At 41.7% G+C, this 25,041-nt stretch overlaps 1 protein-coding gene and 1 long non-coding RNA gene across 3 annotated transcripts in view; one reads left to right on the top strand and one right to left on the bottom strand.

The window, feature by feature from the left end:
* The window catches only part of CAMKMT (calmodulin-lysine N-methyltransferase), a 245,004-nt gene that overhangs the window by 194,032 nt on the left and 25,931 nt on the right, over positions 1-25,041 (bottom strand). The gene's annotated exons all lie outside the window — the stretch shown is intronic.
* Positions 1,219-23,222, top strand: LOC310758929. Its single transcript, XR_014546105.1, has 3 exons — positions 1,219-1,394; positions 13,049-17,232; positions 21,870-23,222. It is a non-coding gene; the product is annotated as an uncharacterized lncRNA (long non-coding RNA).

Genomic DNA, 25,041 nt, shown 5'->3' with positions numbered 1-25,041 from the left:
ACTAAGTATTTGTTTTGAAGTTGAGGGCTGGGGAAAGAAAATAGCAGGAAAGAAAGCGAAAGTGATACAAAACTATCAAGAAAAAAGCTGAATGAAGTTTTATGAATTATAGTCTTATGAATCACTGCTTATTAAGAAACAAAGATCCAACATTACTCTAAAAAGCATGGCACTGAACTCTTCAAAACAATTATTGCTATCCCGCTTCCAACACAGATCTAGATTTAAGCCGCATTCAGAACACACCTTTAAGTGCTGGCCCTATCCCCAGCCTCTGCCTGCACTGCAAAGGTGTGCCTAAGCACTTATAGGCTTTCTCAAGAGTGCCAGATAACATGGACAAAATTGAAGTTCTTATAATGTCCAGGAAAGAAACATGCACCGGAGAGGGTGGGTTGCAGTGACAAACCCACCCCACCCCTTTGAAAATTATATATTATAATTTGCTTTGGTGATTTTGAGGCTGAACCTGAAATTAAGATAGATTTCAGGTTGTTGTTGTCTATCTTCTCTTTCCTACATCATGGAGGTCAGTTTATATTATGGATGTATATTCTGTATTACTTTATTAATACTATTGCCACAAATTTGTCATGACCTTTGGCTAGAACCGTAAATTTATGAACTTAACTGAACATTCATTATTACTATTATTATTATTATTATTATTATTATTATTATTATTATTATTAAATTTGTTAGTTGTTCTATCTTGCCCAGGGCAACCCAAAGTGACATGCAACCAAACAAGCAGACAAAAAAAATCCACTTACATTACAACCAAAAGGAAAAAGAATATGGGTTCATAGGATTTGGATAATCTATCTTCAGTAGACTATGGTCTGATAACCTCCAGAGTAGCCCAATGCAACAAACATCAGGCTGCCTTGGGAAACTGCATGGAAACAACAGCTGCTGTTTAATTCAGTGGCCAGACAGGGACCACTCATGCCAAACATGAGTATAGGTGTATTCTGCACTTCTTGTAAGTTTCCAAGAAAAAAATTGAAGTGCTGATCTTGATCTATAAAGCCTTACACAGCTTGGTTTACCCCACTACTTTATAGTATTTCCTGATATAAGCCTATCCAGATCTTGAGGTAATCAATGCAGGCCTGGTGGAAAGTGTCACCTCTGTCAAAAATACATAGGGAGACTACAAAAGAGAGCACCTTTTGAGTAAGGGCCTCCTGTCTAAGCCAGGGAGATCCACCTAGTTAAAGGTAAAGGGACCCCTGATTAGGTCCAGTCGTGGCCGACTGGGGTTATGGCACTCATCTCGCTTTATTGGCTGAGAGAGCCAATATAGCTTCCGGGTCATGTGGCCGGCATGACTAAGCCGCTTCTGGCGAACCAGAGCAACACACGGAAACGCTGTTTACCTTCCCGCCAGAGTGGTCCTTATTTATCTACTTGCACATGACGTGCTTTCGAACTGCTAGGCGGGCAGGAGCTGGGACCGAGCAACGGGAGCTCACCCTATCACAGTTGTTTTCTGCTGCTCCAGAGAAGCGGACACGGAGCAATGGATCCAAACTACAAGAAAGAAGATTCCACCTAAACATTAGGAAGAACTTCCTGACAGTAAGAGCTGTTCGACAGTGGAATTTGCTGCCAAGGAGTGTGGTGGAGTCTCCTTCTTTGGAGGTCTTTAAGCAGAGGCTTGACAACCATATGTCAGGAGTGCTCTGATGGTGTTTCCTGCTTGGCAGGGGGTTGGACTCGATGGCCCTTGTGGTCTCTTCCAACTCTATGATTCTATGATTCTAGGGATTCGAACCACCGACCTTCTGATCAGCAAGTCCTAGGCTCTGTGGTTTAACCCACAGCACCACCTGCGTCCCATCCACCTAGTTAGTACCAGCAAATCTGATTTCTAAAATCTGCTGACTGGGGCAGGGGTGAGGGTTGCTCACAATCCTAAGATTCCAATAGAATCATAGAGTTGTAGAGTTGGAAGGTATCTCAAAGGTCATCTAGTCCAATCCCATACAATGCTGGAATTTCAATGAAAGCATCCATGACAGATGGCCATCCAATATCCACTTAAGAACCTCCAAGGAAGGAGAGTCCACAACCTTCAAAGAGAGCCCATTCCACAGTTGAACAGCTCTTACCTGCATAAAGTTATTCCTGATGCTTAATCCGAATCTCCTTTCTTGTAATTTGATGACACTGGTTCAGGTCCTATCCTCCAGAGTAGGAAAAAACAAGTTTGCTCCATCTTCCATGTGACAGCCCTTGAGATATTTGAAGATGACTATCATTATCTCCTCTCAGTCTCCTCTTTTCCAGGCTAAACATACTCAACTCCCTCAACCGCTCCTCATTAACACTTGGTTTCCATACCCTTGATTATCTTAGTCACCTTCCTCTACACATAATCCAGCTTGTCAGTATCCTTAACTTGTGGTACCCAAAACTGGAAACAAGGCAGGGTTTGAGTTCCAGCAGATATTGGGGTAGTTGAAGTCTCCTGTGACTACTAAATCTCTCATTTTTGAATGTTTGGAATCTGTTCTAGGAAGGCATCATCCAGTCTGATCTGAAGGTGTATAGCAGAACATTCAACTTTATTAATAAGTAAATTAGGAAAGACACAAAAAGGATTGGTGTTAAAAGCTGAATTGAAATGTCAAGATGAATAGACTACCTAAATCAAACAGCGGTCCCTTGCCACACTTTAAAGAATTATCACAAGACTGATAGCAGAGATTGTCAAAATACAGTGGCAAATGTTTCCATGGGGTGTAGTGAGAAACAATGGCCCTCAATAAAAGATACTATCTTTTATTAGAGTTAGTTTCATTTTGCTATCTGAAGCATTTAAATCAAACAGATCCTAGTGCTGTCTTTTTTATTATTTAAAAGGGAACCTTTTAATTATCTTATGCTAATGATTATATTACTATGATTTCATAGCTGATTGTTAACATAGACACTTGCTAAGCATACATGATTAAAATAGTAAATTTACAAAGGCTTTTATAACTAGGTTTTAAAAACCAGATCAGTCAACCACCATTGAACTCATTTAAGTGTCAATATAGCTTTTACTGTGCTTGTTGTAATCCTTTACCAATTCAGCAATGAAACTTCCATTCCTTGTTCTAATCTCATGTAATTTACCCTATTTAATTCCTTGCTTCTGGATATACCACATTTGCCACCCAATGAGTTTATTTTACTGGTCATTTACTTTTAACAGGAAATGAAACTATTTTAGAGGAATAATCTCCCTGTAAATCCAGCACAGGATAAAAAGCTCTTATTTATCCAGTGTTTTATTCCTTGAATTGAAGCATTATTGGGTAGAGTAAGCAATAAACAAAAACACCTCAGGGGCCCAAGAAGAGCAATGTAATGAATTACATTTAATTAAATCAAAGGATGGGAGTCCTAGAGTTAAATGAGCTGAGGAATGAATTTGCATTAACACCTACCAGCCAAACAAGAAGTCCTTGGTTTAGTCTGAAACTACAATTGTTGCCATCTATTTTCTACACTGAAGGGGGCCATTAGCTAAATTTTGAGGCATTGTTTGTCCATTGATGAGAGACTGCCTTCTCCATATTTTCACTTCCTGACATTGGAAAATTGCCTGCTAAAATAAACAGTTCCCTCTAAAACAGAACAAACATCTCTAATCAATCTCCAGCTTTGCATAGCTATACAACCTCTATTCAGATATACGGGGCGTGGGGGGTGTGGAGTCAGCAGATTATAATACCATCTTTTAAAAGTAAAGGCATGACATCCAAATTTGCAAATAAAATGATATGCACCTAAAGGAGATATATACACGAGTTTATACTGGCACATAGATGGCATGAGAAAACCAACGACCTAGGTACAGAGCTGGATACAAGTACTTTATTGTCTTTAGTAACTTTGCCATGTTTTAAAAAGTGAAGGAACAACTAATATCTGCTCTCAGCCAGCTTTGGAGATCAGGAAATACCTTAGAGATCAGAAACGATCAAATCAGTATAGCAGATTTCTTTGAAGGTCAACTGGGAAAAAGGAAACTGACACCAAGAAAAGGAAAACTCTTTCTTGGAAATCCTACACATATTTAGTAATGAAGATTATTAATGAACTCTTCCTCTCTCTACACAGTAGTGAGGCAGTATTCAGAGGGTCACAGCAGAATTTATGCTGGCAACAAAGAATAACAGTCATTCAATGGGTTGAAAGTATGACTCATTTCAAATAACTTCAAGATTGGGCATGTGGTTCATGTCACCACTGTAGAAATAAAGTGCATTTTGCTTTTTTTAAAGTGAAAATTAGTTAAACCATTTTAAGGATATACAAATGCAGGAAAATAGATTGCAATGGTTTTCAAATCACCTTTTCCCTCCAATGGCTCCAGCTAAAAGGCTGAATTTATAAAATGAATTTTTATAGGCAATCAGTGCTTATTGTGCCCTGGTGCCTTAAAGAAATGAAATAGTCAAGATAGTTATGTTTGAAAAATAGCTGCTGAACATGAGTATAATAATTTCATAATACTTTCTGAGCCTTTGTAACTTAGTATTCAAAGAAGAGAGTATACATAGCAATAAAAATGTCCTTTTGAAGAAATTCTGCAGTCAAATCTGAGGTTCCATAATAATATGTCCATTCTTACCTAACCTATATATTTTCTGAGTTGAAAGGGTTTAAACTGCAGTTCATCTGTGGCACAAGAGAAAAATGAGACAGCTGTAGGAATATGCTTGCAGTACATAGTAGGACCAATAGTTAGCTGGAGAATAGTTAATCCTGGAGCTATCATGTGCACATCCAATAAACTGAATTGTGAGCTCACCTTAACAGATGCTTAACAGGAACCACAGGATGCTAGTGGTGCCTCAGATCTATTCAACAAGGCCTGGTCAACATTTGCAGAAGGACTGGCAAATACAACTCTGATGTTGTAGAGTGGACTATACCACATGAGACTGCTGGGGGAAATCACACATTTTAAGCTCCCCCCGCATAAAACACTCTCAGCAAATATGTTTTGCAGAGAGAAATGCTGCAGTCCAGTGCAGCCTGCTCTCTGCTGTGCTGGTTTTCTACAGTGGTACCTCGGGTTAAGTACTTAATTCGTTCCGAAGGTCTGTACTTAACCTGAAACTGTTCTTAACCTGAAGCACCACTTTAGCTATTGGGGCCTCTGCTGCTGTCGTGCCACTGGAGCCTGATTTCTGTTCTCATCCTGAAGCAAAGTTCTTAACCTGAAGCACTATTTCTGGGTTAGCGGAGTCTGTAACCTGAAGCGTATGTAACCTGAAGCGTATGTAACCCGAAGTACCACTGTACTTCAATGAATTTTTGTTGTTACTGGTTTTTACCAAGGCAAGCTTCCAAAAATAAGGCCTTCACCTTATTTATAGAATAAGGCATTCTATTTCTATAGGACTTTATACTGTTGCATGTGTAGATCAGCAATCACGGGACAGCGGTACCTCGGGTGAAGAACTTAATTTGTTCTGGAGGTCCGTTCTTAACCTGAAACTGTTCTTAACCTGAAGCACCACTTTAGCTAATGGGGCCTCCCGCTGCCGCTGTACTGCCGCCGCGCAATTTCTGTTCTCATCCTGAAGCAAAGTTCTTAACCCGAGGTACTATTTCTGGGTTAGCGGAGTCTGTAACCTGAAGCATCTGTAACCTGAAGCGTCTGTAACCCGAGGTACCACTGTACTTAGTATGGTTCACAGATGAGGTAGGAGAATTCTGCATTGTGCCACTAATGCTCCTCCATATACTGTAGAAAGCTTTCTGCCAGTGTAGGGAGGGGGCTAAGCTCTCCTACATATCTGCTGGTTTTCTACACACAGGTTATATTTAAGAAGGAGTGTTAAAATGTAATCTCCCACCTCCAGTATTAGGTGGTTATAGTCTATAAGCCACATAACTTGTAGAACAATTCTCATAGAGTATTCTCACCAGGCTCTAATACAGGGGTCGGCAACCCGCGGCTCCGGAGCCGCATGTGGCTCTTTTACACCTTTACCGCGGCTCCGGGGCGGATACTAGCGAGGGGAGGAGGCGCATTGTGCGCCCCAACACTCCCCACTGTGGCGGGCGCTGTACTGGCTGTGACGTCGCATGGGGGCGGTGCGTGCGTTAGTCACGCACCGTCCCGACGTCACCTTCCTGCCCGCCCGCCCGCTACATTGTAAGGGGCATGTACGCTGGTCACTGCATTGAAAGGGGGCATGTACACTGGTCACTGTTTTGGAGTGAAGAACACACACACACAAAAAGGTAACTTGTTAATGTAACATTTATTTCTATGAGGAGGAGTAATTCTGAGGGGTCAAACAAAGAAATAATAAAAAAGTGACAAAAAAGTTATTTTTATAATGACGAGTTTTGCGGCTCCCAGTTTTTTTTTCTTCGGAAACGGGTCCAAGTGGCTCTTTTTGTCTTAAAGGTTGCAGACCCCTGCTCTAATACTATATAAAAAGGTAAAGGTACCCCTGCCCGTACGGGCCAGTCTTGCCAGACTCTAGGGTTGTGCACTCATCTCACTCTAGAGGCCGGGAGCCAGCGCTGTCCGCAGACACTTCTGGGTCACGTGGCCAGCGTGACGAAGCTGCTCTGGCGAGCCAGCGCAGCACACGGAACGCCGTTTACCTTCCCGCTGGTAAGCAGTCCCTATTTATCTACTTGCACCCGGAGGTGCTTTCAAACTGCTAGGTTGGCAGGCGCTGGGACCGAACGACGGGAGCGCACCCTGCCGCGGGGATTCGAACCGCCGACCATACGATCGGCAAGTCCTAGGCGCTGAGGTTTTACCCACAGCGCCACCCTCTGCAAAACTCCTGCTAGAGGACCAAACTAGGATCAAAGATTTGCAATCACTGTCCATAATCCACATATTTTAAACTTACAGGTGAAAAACCTTTATGTCTTTTAACTTGCACGACATCACCCCATTTCCAGTAGTAATAATAATACTTAGCACAGAATTCATCATTTTAGTAATCTTTACAATAAGGAAGACCACTGCAATCCCCTTACTGAAGTTAAGCTCCTAGTGAGTTCTGAGCACATAAGAAATTTGAACTCCTCGCAGCCCACACTATTAGCCTTTATACTACACCAGTTCTCCGTAGTGGTACTATCAAACAATATTGCATCCGGAGGTCTGATAATTTGGAGTTTGGGGATACACACAACACAATTTATGTTCTTCACTCTCTCATAATGTATTCCATTTCTATTTCACGTAAGGCACATGTGTGAAGATAGAAGATAAAGATAAATGTATTCAAGCACATTTTAAAGTTGTAGCATAAAGCAGCTTCAAATTATGCATCCACGCCACTTACATTATTTGTGTGTTCTTATATAAACATTGTTGAACTTGATACCAAATAGAAAAATTGAAAGATTTTACATATATGTTCATTCAACGTGAAAAGTAAGCGGCAGAAATTTAGTTCATATTGGCTGTCCTTGATCTGTGCTTAAAAGATACACTGCTTATTCTACATTATGTTGCCATCTCTAACAATGCCATATACTAGGTCTACACTATCATACAATTCTAAAGTGACCTTAAGCAGCATTAAAAGAAATTGGCCTTCTACATTTATGAAAATATAACCAATCCACATCTTACATTTCCCCCCTCTTTTATATATCTTAGTTGAATTGTATTATATCTTCAAAGAGATGTCTCTAATTGAAATACATGAAACATAGCAAGCATATGAAACAATGCAGTCTTCATATTCTGCAATCACTGACTAGCTCATTAATTAATGGTGAAGTCAAAGAGCCACTTCAAATGTGGTATGTTTCTTACACACATAGTTCTTCCATATAGGGGGAACTGTCACAAATTAAGTGACCTTAAATGGCACTTTGAACAATATGTATTGTTCTCTAAAGGCAGGTATGCTATTTCTATGGTAACCAGAATACCTTGCACTCCACTGAGTAGGATGTTGGTCAATGAGTGCTGAAGACAAAGTTATTTGAGGGATAGGTAGCACACAGACTTAGAATGGGACAAACCTTTGACAAAGGCAGCTAGATAGTTGTCATGTGGGGGGTGGAAAAACTATGAGTGACTTACCACTAAAAGAAGCGCAATTTATTCATTTTATTATTATTATTATTATTATTATTATTATTATTATTATTATTATTCCCCACCATAGTAGAACCCCAAACTTAAATTGGACTACCAAATCAAGCTATCCTTTTACGCCCCTGTAACTTGTTATAAAGGGAAACACATGATGTCACATCGTCAAATTGGATTTCACCCCAACCACACCCACTCCATACATTTCCATTACAGTGGTACCTCTGGTTACGAACTTAATTCGTTCCGGAGGTCCGTTCTTAAGCTGAAACCCTTCTTATCCTGAGGCGCACTTTTGCTAATGGGGACTCCCGCTGTGCGTGTGCCTCCGCCACGCGATTTCCGTTCGCATCCTGGGGCAAAGTTCGCAACCAGGAGCAGCTACTTCCGGGTTAGCGGAGCTCATAAGCTGAAGCGTTCGTAACTAGAAGCGTTCGTAACCAGAGGTACCACTGTACTGAGCAGGATGGGGAACTGACATGAAATTGATATTTTCAGCAGCCACCCCACATTACTGGATAATATCTAATTCCTGAGTCTGCCGTGAGCAGGACAGATGACTAAGATACCTACAAAAACTTCACAAGTACATAAGTGTCTGGTTAAATTGTCACACACAAGAACTTCTAAAATGTAAAACTGCTTTGAGTTTGTGGGTGCCAGACACCCATAATTCCTGGATTTAGTAAGTGTTAGGATCAATGCTTAGAAGGTTAAACTGGAAATTAGACTCTTAATAGTTGGACTCAGCTTCTCATGTTCAGGAGATCAGCCTGAGAGGTGGGCCATTAACAGAGAACAAAGACAGGGAAATGGTCCATTAGCAAAAGCAAAGACTCTGTGCCAGCCACCCAATGGGTGCAGCCCCTCCCTGAGCTCTGAGATAGTTAGCAGAGATGAAGCAGAGTGGAGAGTTTAGGATTGTAGCTGGGGATGATGTGGGCTGGAGAAAAACAGTTTCAGTCTGTAAAATGCAGCAAGCTGGAGAGAGGCCAAGCCATGGCTGGTGTCTTTTGGAATCCCAAACTACTGTGACTATTAGAGAAGCAACAACCTCTTGGGGAGCCAATGCTGTGAGCACCTCCATCATAGGCTCAGGTTGCTAATAATAATAATAATAATAATAATAATAATAATAATAATATGTGTAAATAAACCATATATCATAAGGACACCACAGTCTCTGCTATGCCACATTTCCAAAGGAAACACTAACCCTGGGTAAGCACTTGAACCCCTGGAATCTCGCACCACTCAGAGACTGGGGTGGAATTTTGTTTATTTATGTTTGTGTGAGCAGAGAAGTATATAAATGTTGAATGCATGAAGATTGCAACAAGGAAAAATTTCTGAGCAAAAAGAAACAAAAATACACGTCAACATCTGAGGGATAGCCTTACTTTGCCTCAGCTTTCCTGTTCTCATTTCTGGAGGCTTCACCAACTGAAGTACAGTAGATAGCAACCATGAATAGGACCTTCTTAGTGGTGAGACCGTGACTGTGAAATGATCTTGCTAAGTTTGCAAGGTGCCACACACAGTAGTTATATTTTCAGCACCAGGCATATATCACTGGGGGTTTTTCTAGGATTTTAAACCCTGAGCAGATTTGATGCTGCTTTTACCAGTTTTCAATTTTGTTGCTGTATTGTTATCTTTGGTATTCTTATTGTTACATAGATATATTCGATGTAAGATCCCTTGGTAATTTTTATTTGAAAGGTTGGGTATACATTTCTAAGGAGGAAGAAGAAGAAGATAAATCAAAGTCCAGTAGCTGATTTTTGAAAACAGATGCTAGGTTTCTTATGCCTGGAAGCCACATCCTCTGACCTTCTGGTTTTTTTTCTTTCTGGTATTCACATACACACATTTTCCTTCTTTGAATTTAATCTGGGCCACTGCAGACATAACATTAACCCCAACTAAGGGATCAAGGATGGGTGAGAATTTGAGTGCTGACTTCCCCAGACACTTCCCTCACCTGTTGAAATCCCTGCCATTCCATCCCCCTTTAGAGTGGAACATGTTTAATCTGACCACTGTTAATTTTGTTTAAAATGAACCCAGGGACATTCCTATCTATATTAGAACCCTGAATAAATCCCAGGAGCGGAAGGGGACATCGTAACAATAGAGTATTTTTGTGGCTCATACCCTTAATTAGACTTCTGTCTAATTCGGATGTAAAATTCCCATATGAGAACACAGTAAGAATATTCTCTTAAACATTTCCAGATTCTTCATTTCTGTTAACTACAAATTCATTACTATGGTTAAGACATATTGTCAAAAATAATGGCTTTTGTCTGTGACAAATGTCAACTGCGCGCACACACACACACACACACACACACAGACACTCTTTAACTGCATCTCTGGTACAATTTTCAATTCTCCAGTGCTGTTATCTCTAGGATGTATTCACACTAAACGATCACAGTAAAACAAATAGAAGTGTTTAGTTCCAAGCCTCCAACAAGAAACATTTAGCAGATGTTAATTAACACCGCAGAGCAGAAGCAGGATTTGAAGTTAGTCCAAACAATGTCCTAGCTTAACTCTGAGGACTTACAAAATGAGCTATCAGGACCTATTAGTGCATGGTAATGGATTAGGCACTTGAAGAAGTGACCCTCAACTCTTTATTGTGACCCAGGTTTCACAAATGGGGCACAAGATTGACCCTCACACAATATAATCAGCAAAAGATCTAAAAAATGTATCTCCCTGTTATGTGAAACCACAGCCGTAGTTACTCAGGCATGCTCGCTAAAAATAAGTGAAGGCCCGTTCAAGCATCACATCAGGGTTAAAGGTGGCTCTGTAAAGCCTTTAAAAACTTCAACCTTAGACCCATATTACCATTTATCTTACACTAATATTACATCAAAATACAATTCTCATTACAGTACTAGTGCAACCTTCTCAAACAGAGCAAGGCTATATAACTCTCTTGTACACAAAACGGCACCTGAACTATTGGGACAATCTCAATGGGCATTTGTTAACTTTTAGCACTATTATATATTATATGTATCAGGTAATACAGTGGTACCTTGGGTTACATACGCTTCAGATTACATACGCTTCAGGTTAAAGACTTCGCTAACCCAGAAATATTACCTCGGGTTAAGAACTTTGCTTCAGGATGAGAACAGAAATCCTGCTCCGGCGGCGTGGCAGCAGCAGGAGGCCCCATTAGCTAAAGTGGTGCTTCAGGTTAAGAACAGTTTCAGGTTAAGAACGGACCTCCGGAACGAATTAAGTGCTTAACCTGAGGTACCACTGTACTATATTTTACATATCAGTGCTATTTCACATATCGGTACATTTTAGAATTGTTGTTGGCATCCATCTGCCTCGGGAGACAATGGAGTGCACCTCTGGGGATGAAGTCAAATGGCTGCATTAGCAGCATCAAAGTGACCTTCCTGGACTGCAAGCCTAGGCAGTATGTATAGAGGTCCTGGTCTGCCCAGGCAACAAGACCTCCATCTTGGCCTCACTGATGTGGTCCAAAGGAAAGCAGAGCAATACGTTTGGCACCAGCTTGACTTTAGGAATTGCCAGAAGGAGGCATACAAGACACCATCCAACCATCTTGGGGTCTCCGCTCTGGATTTGTGTAGGGTTTACTCTTTGGCCTTTTCTTCCCCCAAAAAATATCCCACAACGCAGTAGAGGTTTAGGATCAGAGTTTTCCTCCTTGTAAATGGGCTACATTTCCAGGTTGACAAGCCCCCTCTGCCCTCTTCCCTCTACAGCAATGGTCGGCAAAGTTTTTGTGGCTTGGGTGGGTTCACAGTCCTGTAGACGCCACAGTGGGCCAGAGTGTGCATGCATGCACAAACACTATTTTCAGTGCTCTTCTGGTGTGGAGGAGGTGTGCGCAGCTTCCCATTGGCTGCAGGAGCTTCCTGCAGCCAATGGGAAGCCAGCCAGCATCGCAGAAGGCGGTCCCTGCTCTGCTCCGTGCCGGTTTAGCGCGGCGCACGGGAGCCAACCGAGTGGGCAGCAGGGGTCCCTGAGCGGGCAGGTCCATGAGCCGGTTAAACTACAGCATGTGCAGAAACCACCTTCTTGGCCATTGGACCTTCTATTGGTCTTGTCTGCTCAATCCACCAGAGCCTTTCTTCACATGCAGGAGGAAGTCCTTAACTCACTGAGGGTTTGAGACCCATTGGCCACCCACACCTGGTTTAGTCAGCCAGTTGAAGCCATTTCCTGGCTGGGGAGAACTGAATGAAGGCTGTGGTCCAAAGGTGGACAAACTACTGAAGAGCCAGCGTGGTGCAGTGGTTAAGAGCAGTTGACTTGTAATCTGGTGAACCAGGTTCAATTCCCTGCTCTTCTACATGCAGCTGCTGGGTGACCTTGGGCTAGTCACACTTCTCTGAAGTCTCTCAGTCCCACTCATCTCACAGAGTGTTTGTTGTGGGGGAGGAAGGGAAAGGAGATTGTTAGCCGCCTTGAGACTCCTTCGGGTAGTGATAAAGTGGGATATCAAATCCAAACTCTTCTTCTTTTACCTCTGAAGGAGCATGACATGTCCCCCACCAGAGGTGCTACTAGGGATACCCCTCTGTATCCTTATGACACACACACAAAAACCTGTTGATTGGTATTTGTAGAAGCAGTGCTTGTTGAAAGGAAGGCTTTTGCTCTTGCCAGGACTAATTAATGAACAAATGGAGGTGTATGCTTGTGTTACGGTGGCAAACAGATCAGGTGCTGAGTAAGGTATTTGAATACATCCAGATCTCTAGCTCTAGGGGGTAGAGTGGGTGGATGTTTGCTGGGAGTGAAGTGAGGATCCACTCTGCTCCAGGCGATTGTCATCAAACTAAGACTCTGCAATTATCTGCTTTTCCATCATATATATAGGGAGAAGCCAGGTTGCAAGTGTGACGCTACTTAGTCACACTTGGAGTTTGCCGTTTACCTTCCCGCCAGAGCGGTACCTATTTATCTACTTGCACTTTGATGTGCTTTTGAACTGCTAGGTTGGCAGGAGCAGGGACTGAGCAATGGGAGCTCACCCCATTGCTGGGATTCGAACCGCTGACCTTCTGATCGGCAAGTCCTAGGCTCTGTGGTTTAACCCACAGCGCCACCCGCGTCCAAAAAAGTATAAAGCGGTATACAAATGAAACAGATAATAGTTCCTTCCAGCCACGTGCCCTATTAATTCATTCATTAATATCAATTCATTATTTATCCATGGGTGATAACACTATCAATGGCTGCTAGCCATGATGGCTATGCTCTGCCTCCATGGACAGAGTAAGTGATGCTTCTGAATATCAGTTGCTGGAAACCACAGGCAGGGAAAATGCTTTGGGGCTCAGGTCCTATTTGTGGGATGCTGGACTTGATACAGTGGCAGACCCTGGCTTCTCAAATTTCAGCAGCATCCTGTGTGGTGCCAAAATTTGCTGCCTCTCGCACTCCATTCTAAATAATAGCTGCACGCTCCACGCCCAGCGCAACCAAACTGGTTGCACTCCCCCAAATCTGCCTCTGCTTAATAGCTTGTTTGCTTGATCCAGCAGGCTCTTCTTATGTTCTTAATGAGGACAGCCAGTGCATGCCATGATTTGCTTCCTTTGTTGTGCTTGTTACAGCCTCAACCTTGCAGGACAATCACAGGTAGAATGATGCTAAAGGACTAAGGCACATGCTCAAGCGCTTGATTAACCCTGCAATAACCAAATAGCATAGGAATGGCATAAAACCATGCTACGTCAAGTTCTGCTTCTCCTCCTCTCTGCCCTCTCTTGACCCTCTCTGCCAAAAGGCACATTTTTTAAAAAAGGTGTGAGATAAAAAGCACTGGGGAACCTTGCAGCATCTTACTTTTTTACTCCATTATCATTTCACTCCAACCTTTCCATTTTTCACTATACCCATGCATACCTGACAACTAAAGATCACACTCAATGCACCTGATGAAGTAGGCTCCAGTCCATGAAAGCAAATGCCAAAATATAATGTGTTGGCGTTTTTCTAAGTAGCCACAAGGCACTTTGTTCTTTTTGCTGCAACAGACTAACTCGGCTACCCCTCTGACAATCTGCAATGCAGTAGCGCTTGCAAATGCTGCTGGGGCACAATGCCTGGGATCAGCTGGCAGCACAGAGCCAACACCACAGGCCATTGTGATGTCATGCAGCAGCAGCCCTTTGCATCCACATTTTAGACATGGAACAAAAGGTAAGAGGGGAAGATAGCACTTGAATAACCAGTGGTGGATGGATGTTTAAAAACAAGAAATCAGATACGTACATCAAGCTTTTTAAAAAATAATACTAATAATAATCCAGTACGTATGTGGCTCAGGAAGGATGGCATGCTTTCACTATCCAAATATCTCTGCCTCCACTCCTTCAAGGAGGAGTGAAGCAGCGATTTTGTCCACTTCCCCCTCATGGGCCACTAAAATATATGTGAAGGTTAGCAAGTTGCTTAACCCATACCAGCTGGGATGAATTACTTCTGTACAATCTCAATATGCCGTCATTAAAAGAGCAATTGTGTTTTCAGCGTCTCTGGTGTTTAATATTAGGGGACCAATTACTGCCTCTCTTTCGGAAACTCCTGAACCTGCGTGGTTTTTTAAAAGAAGGTTAACAGGCAAAAATATTCTAGTCACCGTTTTAAATTTCAGAAGGCACGTATCAGCAAAATGCATCTGTTTATTTAGCAAACCTTAAGCTTTAACTGTGTAATCAGAAATTCAAATACAGAAATACGGCTACCTACACATCTCAATCTTGTCGCTAAGTACAATAAATGACTTTGGGTTACAAGATATATGTTGCTTTTGCAAGAGATTTGAAGGAGAGGGGATCATTTGTCTCAGTGTCTTGCTTCTGAAGGTCCTGGGGTTTATGAGACCCTAAAAATCATCCTGTTCCAAGAATTTCTAAGCAATACACTAAAATGAACACAGAATTTTGTCTCCAACACCATCAGATAGTCCCAATGGCAATTATGAGGTGATAATAGCTGTGAGCAGGGATAGGCAATCTGGGCAGTGCACATTGTGGGGTGTGAAACACAGAGCAGTCAAATACAACATTCCTAGAGTGCACATAAAAAGGGGGTGTCTGGACCAGCCAGTCAGAACTTCCTGTTTCCTCCTGGGCTGGGACAAACTTCCCCTACATGTGACCAGAGGTGGGTGTCCCCCCACCTGGGCAGGTAACAAAATAGCACAGGGGAGACAGCCATCTCTCTCTCTTGGACTCAATTCCTCGAAGAAGCAACATCTCCTTAGCCTGAGATGCTCTCTTGGCTTCCAGCCAAGAGAGGACAAAGGAACTATCACCTTATGGGATAGATTCCAGGTGTATATATCTTGTAACTTAAGTCTGCCTTCTGGGACCCATCTGTGAACAGAATGTATGTGAGTAAACTATTTTATAGATTTATATAAGGCAGTGTTGTGTCTATTCATTTAAGAGGGAATAAAGGGGATTTACCAGGAAACTTATTTTAAAGGCTTATGCAAGCCTGGGAAAGACGTTATCCGCTGTGAAAGTTTAAAAAGGGGAATGTTACTCTGCTAAATTGTAGAACACAAGTTGGGAAGGATATAATTAAACAATATACCGTCTCCTGCCTCCCTGAACATTCCCACACACATCAATGGAAGGTCCTTAAATCTGGAACTCTACGATTACTGAACCAGAAGTGGTTGGTTTGGCAGCATAGCTGGAATACTGTTGCTTTCCCAGCTTCCAAACACAGAGTGCCACTAGCATTTACCGGAGGAAGAAGGGTGTGGTATGGGGAACTCTGAGCTGTGCAGGCACATAACTGCAAGAGTGGAAGATTGGCTCAACCATACCACAATGCACCAAGTTCCTGTGCCTTCCTCCTCCAGTAACCACCAGTGCAATGGCATGTTGTGTTTGAAACCCAGGACAGCAGCAGTTCCCCTCCTGTACCACTACACCAGCTGCTACTGCACCAACCAGAGATTAATAGATCCTGATGACAGGAATGGACTTGGAGCAAAAGACCAGAGGCAGAACACAAGATCCTCCTAAGGGTTTGGGCATCATGCTGATTACAGGAAGAGACAGAAATGTGGGGTGGTGAAGTTCCAGGTTACTGAGAACTCTTAAGGGATTTTATTCTCCAAAGCACCTAAGGGTGTGGTAGGGAAGAGCTCAATGGTATCAAATGATATTAAAGGGAAACCAGCAAAACATGAGAAGAGAAGACTCCTTGGAAAAGACCCTGATGTTGGGAAAGATGGAGGGCACAAGGAGAAGGGGACGACAGAGGATGAGATGGTTGGATAGTGTTCTCGAAGCTACCAGCCTGAGTTTGACCAAACTGTGGGAGGCAGTGGAAGACAGGAGTGCCTGGCGTGCTCTGGTCCATGGGGTCACGAAGGGTCAGACACGACTAAACAGCTAAACAACAACAACAGCAAAAAGAATTGTCTGAACCCCCCCCCCCAAGTTTTCCTCAGTCCCTTGTAAAGCCTTAGGAAGGCACTGAAACAAAAACAACAGTTTAGCATTTTTCAATAGTTTCGAAACTATATGCACCGCATTTATGAGCTGCATTGTGCAAACTTCATCTTTTATTTTTAAGCTACATTGAATGCATTTGCATTACTCAGTATAAAACCGTCTGGTGATTAATGCACTGTCAGCAGGGGAAACCGTTAAGCATACTTTAATATGCCCAATTTGCACAGGAATCACTAGACCTAATGGTCATTCATTTCAGAAGATGGTTGTACAGAAACAATAAAAGATTGTGCTCAGTGAGTGTGGTATAAGCAGGAACAAATGAATATTGTAAATACCACAGTGACAGCTTGTAGGGTTAGGTGTCTAAAACATGGGATGTAGATGCTGGAAAGGTATGTTGTTGCTCAAAACCCTGCTTGGTCATGAAGCTCTAAGAATATACAGATTATAACATGCCCTAAGCCTTTACGAGAGGTGAGGAAAATCTAATTAAATGGGATTCACAGTTGTAGGCTTGGTTCAGGCAGGGTTGGAGCACTGAATATCTGCAATCCCCTTCTGCAGGAGGCTACCACTAGCTTTAGTAAGTAGTGTCATCAAGCAACACTGAACCAGGAGTACTTTTTACCCTGATTGGAGAGTCTGGTAAGATCTTGGTTCCTGTAGAGTATTTGTGCGGTGCTCAGTTTGTTTGTGAAATTGGAAACATTTTGCGATGTATGCTTCACATGATTCCGATTACACTCTGGTCCATCAAGGAGTCCCCCAGGATACTGTTGGGCTCATGATTTCAAGGATTCTTTCTGCTTCCTGTAGGCACTTCAGTCTGAGCCATCAAAGCAGTGCAGCTTTTATTTGAGGACAGAGGAGCACAACAGTTATAGCAGTTTGATTTGATAAATGCTTAGCTTCTCTAGTTCTCGACAAAGTAATTGTTAACGTTTGCCAGTTAAGGCACAAAATCCATTTTCCAGACCCAGTAGATTGATTTTTCTCCATTGGTGTTATTTTATGGAGTTCTTGCGACACACGACAACAAAGCGAGCTTCACTCCAGTAAATATGCAAACTGAATTTAGCGGGTGGAGGGAGAGGAGAAAGAAATTTACAATTTGGCTAACCAGAATCAGCATAAAGAATCAACCAAACCTCTCCACACATGCACATGTGTACACACAGGCATATCCTGTGAATATGAGCTAGTCAGACATGTGCAAACCATTTTGTGTACGTGCCTTGACAGGGAATGACTAGTCCCTTCAGTTAATTTGCACACATGGAACTGTAATGCATAGCAATCCTACAGGTATGCAACATATACATTTCTGCACATATACATTTCTGTGTCAGTTTGTAATTACTCTTGATAAACCAATTACCTACAGCCAAGTTAGAGATTGCATGTTAGCTGCACAGTACATGACTCAAAATGAGTTACAAACTTGCTGCTCAAACCTTTCCAGATCCAACAGTGACTGGAAACCTCCACTTGGTTACCATAGACAACAAAAATAAAATATTCTCCCCACACTCCTAGAAATCCCACCATATACTTCAAAATGGGAGCCTTCTAGGAAAACTGATGAGAGTTTCAGGAAAGATGACAATTCTTATTATCTGAGCACAGAAAACAACCTTCAGTACAGCACAGTATCTGCGCCAAAACTTCCAATTTGACATAGGAGACTTTATTGGTAGACCCTGTAAAATTTACTTAGTTGCTATATTTAGATACCATCTTTCTGTCAATGGGCTCAGGTGGAGTCCAAAAGAAAATGATGGTTTAAAATACAACAAATAATGCCACAGAAAGGAAAGGGGAAGGGAATGGAAGAAGAAAAATAACATGCAGGTTCCACCTCTTAAATACAGATTATATCATGCCAGGGGGAATTGCCAGTAGGGGAGAAGCCAAAAGACAGTTGATCCAAACCAGGCCAATGCAGAAGAACAAATGGATCACATCTCTGTGCCTATCTTTCCAATTTGGTATTTCAGCGCAGGGCAGGAAAATGACAGATTCTCTCTTCAAGTTGTCCACTAAACATAGGAAGCTGCCTTATACTGAGCCAGACCACATACCTCAGCATTGCCTAAGCTGAATGAAAGTGGCTCTCCCACACCCACTTGCAGATGCCAGGGATCACTACTGAGTGATAGGCATTCTTCCAAACAAGGTTATCCTGAATAGGCATAAGAACATTTCTTGTTTTGCATACAAAGTCTTGGATCCTGCCAGTTCAAATGTCCCCTGCCCCATTGCAACCGAGAAAATTAAGGTAGTGTTTTTTATCAAGCAGAAATGGAGAAAAAGCCAGTGTCTATTCCTCAAACCTGTTCTCAATTCTTCGTCCCCAGATTTCCCAAATCTAAGCTTCTTCTGAGTTTTGACCAGAGTAAAGTGTGTTGTGGTGGTTAGAGTGTCAGACTAGGCTAGTCAAAATCCTCATTTGGCTATTGAAATTACTGTGTGACTTTGGGCCAGTCATTATCTCTCATTTTAACCCCTCACTGGATTTCTCTAAGAATAAAATGGAATAAGGGAGAATGGTTTATGTCACCTTATGCGCCTTAAAGGAAAAGTGGAGTATAAAAGGATATAAACATTACAAAATAAATATAACTAATACAGAATATAAATATATATGTAATACAAAAAAAATTATTGGGGCACATGCAGTAGCCATAGACAAATAAAGGTGTATTTTTGGCTATATCTTCATAAAATGTCATTTTATAAGCACTGTTACTTGCTCCAAAACTTTAGCAATGGTGTGAGAGAAATAAACTAAACAGATATGAAATAGTTGTTTTTACTTATAAAGGAGAATGAGGACAAATTATTGATATGTCTGAATTCTAGCCTTCTTACACAAAAGCAATACAAAAAACATGGCACATCTCTAAAGCTTTCCTATGGGCAGTACGTAATGGTGAAGGGAGAAAAAACTTAGTTTAGGGAGGAAAATCCCTCCTTTCATGTTTAAGAACTGGCATGTCCCCACCTTTCCAAAAACCTGAGGAAATCATTCATGGAGTCAGTTTTATCGAAAACTCACAGGGAGGTTAAACAGTGGGTGGCATTTTCTTTCACCAATTCCAAACATTTAACTTCTCTCATACGAATAGGTTCAAAACTGCTGAACGTAGTTAATTATTTTATTTTTCTGAAGCTATGCCTTACTAATTCACTATTCACAAAGTTTACACTATCAAAAGAATATAGCTTAATCAGCATTATGTGCCTACTAAACGGACATTTGTACTTTTAATCCATTTTAATCTCAACTAAAAAGGTAGGGGAATTTCCAAACATTTATATTAAACACATTGCTAATTAAAAGGATATTTTTCCACTCTTCTGATCAGCCTAATGTAAAATGCCAAACCACTTCTTAAAGAGCAATCAGTTTAAAATGAACAAGTCAGCTTTATTTCAAACTTTACCTTACAGATATAGTAAGAAGTCTAACAACATTCACTAAAAGTGGAACAAAAAAAAGTTGTAGAGAAAAAGGGAACTCGGGGGGGGGGGGGGTGGAAGCAATTTTGTTTCTGGAACCTCATCCTGTACATTATCACTGTACTTACTGAACAGATTTTACACAGTATTACTGAATGAATTGTTTCCCATTATACTTTTGCATGCTCTCTGGCTCCCCCTATCAAAGAACTGAAGGAGATCTGTCATTGTGATTTTTTCTGAGCACACTTTCAGATACAGTATATACCTCAAATATTCAACCATTTCAAAAAACGGCATGGCTGATTTTCACATTGTCTTCAGAAATTATCTACCAACTATAGCAGTGTGTCCAAAAAGCTAAACTGTGAAACAATAAGCCTGTACTCTGAATTCACTAGGTGGTCTTAGGCAAGCTACAATAATATTTCAGCCTCAACCCCACATGCACAATATGGGGTCATAACACTGGTCTGCTTTGCAGTGTTGATACACTATACTACAGTGGCGTAGCGTGGGGGGTGCAGGGGGGGCGGGCCGCACCGGGCGCAACATCTGGGGTTAGGGCAAATCCATGGGTTAGGGGGCGCAAATCCACGGGTTAGGGGGCGCAAATTACTTGCCTTGCCCCGGGTGCTGACAACCCACGCTACGCCACTGCTATACTATGACATTTTAAGAGAACTAATATTATTTTTGTTGTTATTTATTGAAATGTTTTTTAAAAGGTTTACAATGAAAGACTCCCCTACTTCCCACCAAGATAATGAATTAAATGATTTGAACACTCCAAATTATAAACCACCCTGAGATCATATGATAAAGAACGGGATAAATGTTTTCTAAGTAAATAATACAACTGCCACCTGTTATTATTAAATTCCAAATATTAAATGACTTAACACTGGTTTTAAAAAAATATTTTGAGGCTTTGATTAGTATATGAAAAAGCTGAGCATTTATCTTACCGAATATACAAGATATATTTTTCTATGTACAGAAGAGTTGTATCTGACTAAACCCTACTCAGAGCAGGCCCAATAAAACTAAACCTATTAATCTGAGTAGGACTAACACTGCCTACAACCCAATAGACTTAGGTTAGTTAAACCTACTGATTTCAAGGGTCAGCAAACTTTTTCAGCAGGGCGCCTGTCCACTGTCCCTCAGACCTTCTGGGGGGCCAGACTATATTTGGGGGGGGAGAATGAACAAATTCCTATGCCCATCAAATAACCCAGAGATGCATTTTAAATAAAAGCACACATTCTACTCATGTAAAAACATGCTGATTCCTGGACCATCTGCGGGCCAGATTTAGAAGGCGATTGGCCCAGATCCAGCCCCCGGGCCTTAGTTTACCTACCCATGGTCTACCCCAAGTATGACTTAGTCAGATATAACTTTTTTCCAAAACAAGGATAGACATCTTGCATTAGATTACATTGCCAGACTCCCTTCAATCTATTGTTCTCCAACAACGTGCATTAAAAATGCAGCCTTGAAAACTAAGGCTACCTGGAGAGTGGAATGAGAAACTCTGATGAGTCCCAACCCACAATATAAAAAAGGAATATAAAAGAAGAAGGCGCTATCAAGTAATTGGTATAGATGGTAATGTTTTGCCTAGAAAGAGAAGAATGGAGTGTGCCCCACCCCCTCTGAAGCAGGAACAGAAGGAGATTATCAAGCAGCGCTTGCAGAATGTGGATCACTCCCTTGTTACTTCTGCATCTAACTGAGTGACATGTTACATGAAATGCAGGAACAGTGTGTGCCTCTCTTGCTGTTAAAGAATGTCATCCTATCCTTTTCCCTAGGTAGCTTGATGGCATGTCCTTCCAGGCGTGATAGATCAGTAGCTGCCACAATCTCGGTCCACAGAGCAGCTCAGGTATCTCTGAGCCATCCAGGGAGACCTATGAAGAAACCTGTAGGCCTCTAAGCAAAACTTCACATTTTAAATCAGGAGGAAGTGGAGGGGGTTGAGAAGAAGAGAGAAAACACCCTTTAGCCAGTTGAATGATATGGAGGAAGACAGGTGCGAGGAAGAACGGATTCCATGTTGCCAAACACTCCAAGAGAGTTAGTCCGCTATTAAATTTTGAAGGAAAATCTGAATTGAGAAAGCTATTATCATCAAAGAGACAGAATGCATACGCACACACAAAATGTTTAATGGAGTTAAAAATGGGCTAAAAACAATTTCCCCACAAAAATTCAAACAAATGATTTATTAAGGGTGGCGGGAGAAGGTCAGAATAATGGGGAAGGGTTTAACAAAAATTATTTCATCTCAAAAGAAAATGGGAGCCCGTGCTAGTAAATACGGTGTTTTAATGCAGTTCCCCCCTCTTTTCATTGGGCTTAAACCCTGACAGAACACATTAGGAACCAGAGTTAGTAGCAAAAAGAAAGCGAATCAACAGACAATTTATGAGTTAGTAATCTTTTTAAGGAATCTCTTTTCTATCCTTGAGAGAATGTGAACAGAAATTTAACAACCAACAACATGCAGCCAGGCACTCAAGAACCTAACCTGCAAACTCAAGCTATAGCACTAGAGAAATTAGAATACAGTCACACAGACTCTGAGCAATAACTGGTTAACACATTGATCCTGAGGCTCTGTGTAGAAGTCTATTTTTTTAATAGATTTAACTTTGATTAAACAATTTATTCCAGGATTATCAAAACAGGTAAAGGATTGTTTGAAATTGTACTCTTGCTTTTTTGTACTACTTTAAAAAAAAGCACACTTCAAATTACTTGCATGACAATCTCTCCAATTTATCAAATCCGTCTTACAAGCTTAGCATTTATGCAATTGTTCAGCAAATTTTAAAATAATTATCCATATATGAAAGCCAGCCATAAATCACCAGCTAAGATACCAATAGATTCATAAAAGATATAGTCGTTTTCTCAGATGTCGCAGACCATTTAGCATCAGAGTCAGCAATACCACTAACACACACACCCCAACACAAAAACATTTAAATACATTTGCAGCTTTTCAGGGTTGATCACCAAAGTCTGCAGCTAATGGTTATTTAACTGCTTCCTTAAAAGAATGCAAGTGTGGACAGTTCTGAAACTGTAGCGCCCCCTGCTGCTGCTTCAATTCCAGAAGAAGTGTGGTGTGTTTTTTCCAGGCGGACACCCACTATTTCTTTTAAAGTTTTGCTTTTCTGCATAACACACAGAAAGATTATAAACCTTGAAATGCTGCATTTCTCACTTACAGAGCCTATGCCTGTATATGAATATACGTCCAGTATATGAATTCAATTAGGCCATTTCTAATCATGTTTTTCAGAAGTAAATTCCATTAAGTTAGACTGTCTCTCTATTTAATGCGCTAAGAATTGTGGCCTGTGAGACTTAACATACACGGCTAGGACTGCAGAGCAAATAGGTTTTCGCACACTTTTTCAGAGTAAAAGGTATCTAATGCAAATATTTCGTCCTGTCACTTTTACTCAGTGCTTTTTTTCTTAAAAAAATGTTTAGGGGTACTCTCATTTGGACTCAAGAAAATCACCATTTTATAGTTCAAACTGGGGGGAAATAAATACAGTAAATGGACAAAAGTACAAAGTTACACAAAATGTTTAGGGATATGCATACTCCTGCCTCCCCCCCCCCACAAAAAGGCACTGCTTTTACTACTCCCTCACCCTCTGTATCTCTGCATACAAGCCTTAGGTAAAGGTAAAGGGACCCCTGACCATTAGGTCCAGTCGTGACCGGCTCTGGGGTTGCAGCGCTCATCTCGCTTTATTGGCCGACGGAGCCGGCATACAGCTTCCGGGTCATGTGGCCAGCATGACTAAGCCGCTTCTGGTGAACCAGAGCAGAACATGGAAACGCCGTTTACCTTCCCACCGGAGCGGTACCTATTTACCTTTCCTCTATTATGAAAAAGCAACTCCTTAATTAAAAGAAACAATAGCGTCTCTCTCAATATATACAGTGGTACCTTGGGTTAAGTACTTAATTCATTCCAGAGGTCCGTTCTTAACCTGAAACTGTTCTTAACCTGAAGCACCACTTTAGCTAATGGGGCCTCCTGCTGCCGCCGCGCCACCGGAGCCCGATTTCTGTTCTCATCCTGAAGCAAAATTCTTAACCCGAGGTGCTATTTCTGGGTTAGCAGAGTCTGTAACCTGAAGCGTATGTAACCTGAAGCGTCTGTAACCCGAGGTACCACTGTATACACAGGTTTGCAGACTACCCAATACAACCGCTATCAGCTATTGGGTGTCCCGGTAATACTGTACTGGTTTAAGATATTGGGTAAGAGAATGAGGTACAAATAATGCAGTCTCTGGTTCAAAAGCCACCTCTGCAATGAACTTACTAAGTGCCCTTAGACTTTCCCAGATTTAGTCCAGCCACCTGCAATTTGGGGGTGATAATACAACAACAACAACAACAACAACAACAACAACAACAACAACAACAACAACAACAACAACAACAACACTGGCCTACCTTACAGCTTTGTTGTAAACCATGAGTAGCCACATTGTGTTGTCCAGGTGTGGATCACAATTCCCATCATGGGCATAGCCAGGTTTTTTGTTAGGGGGGGCAGGGCTTTTGTTAGGGGGGCAGAACCTCAGTTTACTATGTATTTTTATTGATGGGGCAGCTGCTCCTCCCTGCCCCCTGTGGCTGCACCCATGATTCCCATCATCCCTGGCCATTGGCTGGTTAGGATAGGTGGGAGTTTACATACAAAACATGTGGAGTGCATCATATTCACTGCCCCCCTTGTAAACGAGATCATACATGCATATAACACTCTAAGCAGATAAATTCTAGATTATATAATATAACCCTTATGCACTGTACATAAAGGTAAAGGTAAAGGGACCCCTGACAGTTAAGTCCAGTCGTGGACGACTCTGGGGTTGCGGCGCTCATCTCGCTTTACTGGCTGAAGGAGCTGATGTTTGTCCGCAGACAGTTTTCCCGGGTCATGTG

The sequence above is a fragment of the Podarcis filfolensis genome (assembly GCF_964270895.1).
Source record: "Podarcis filfolensis genome assembly, chromosome: 3".
In the NCBI taxonomy this organism is placed as follows: Eukaryota; Metazoa; Chordata; class Lepidosauria; order Squamata; family Lacertidae; genus Podarcis; species Podarcis filfolensis.
Note: the sequence above shows the minus strand (reverse complement) of the source record. Positions and strands in the feature narration are given on the sequence as shown.